This window comes from Lactuca sativa, chromosome 2 (genome assembly GCF_002870075.4).
Source record: "Lactuca sativa cultivar Salinas chromosome 2, Lsat_Salinas_v11, whole genome shotgun sequence".
Classification (NCBI taxonomy): Eukaryota; Viridiplantae; Streptophyta; class Magnoliopsida; order Asterales; family Asteraceae; genus Lactuca; species Lactuca sativa.
Genome location: NC_056624.2, coordinates 39,209,949 through 39,210,865, shown reverse-complemented (window position 1 = coordinate 39,210,865; position 917 = coordinate 39,209,949).

The window sequence follows — 917 nt, the reverse complement described above, 5'->3', positions numbered from 1 at the left end:
GACTTTGACTTTGACCAAGGGTTGACCATTTGACTTCCTGGGGGATTTTGGTAATTATTAGCATTTGTTTTGAGTTCAGTGTTGCTGTTGGCTAGTGGTGGAGATCGTGTCAGTGGTCGGAGCATTTTGGTATTATCTTTCAGTCGGCAGTTGCGAGGTTAGTTATCCTCACTATATCGACAGGGTCTACGGCACCAAGGCCGACCCTTTATCGGATTGTGATCCGGGTATCGTTGTTATGTTTTGCTTTGCTATGCTTGCATCCGGTAGTTATGATGGTATATGTTAGAGAGCTGATTAAGGTCGGTTTCCTAGTATATAGGATGATACTCTGCTAATGACCGGTTAGGTCGGTATCCTGGTTAAGATGATGTTATGCTATGTGATCTGTTAGATCGGTTTGTTTGGATGCGATTCGTTATATGATTGAATGTTTATGTGCACGTAGTTGTTGGACTGGGGTTGGGTTGAGGCGGGTCCTGCTTTGTGCTGTAGGCCGACATACCTAGGGCGGACCGGTTATCCCGAAGGCCCAACGAGCGGTCCGGATAGGCTGTAGGCCCCAAGAGGGCGGACCAGACGTGCCGAGGCTCGGAGAGTGGACCAGGCCGACTGAAGGCCCAATACGGACGAACCAGTCATACTGTAGACTCAGAGAGTGGACCAGGTGGATTGAAGGCCCGGTGCGGGCGGACCAATCACACTGTAGACTCGATGTATATTGCTAGACTCGGAGGGTGGACCAGGTGGACTGAAGGCCGGTGCGGCGGAACAGTCACATAGTAGACCCGAAGTGCACGGCTGTTCTGTGTTCTTTTATGATATGGCATGTTGTGCGTGTATGGTATATGTGGTTGGTATTTTGAGGGTATCTCACTAAGATTTCGGGCTTACAGTTGTGGTTTAATGTTTTCAGG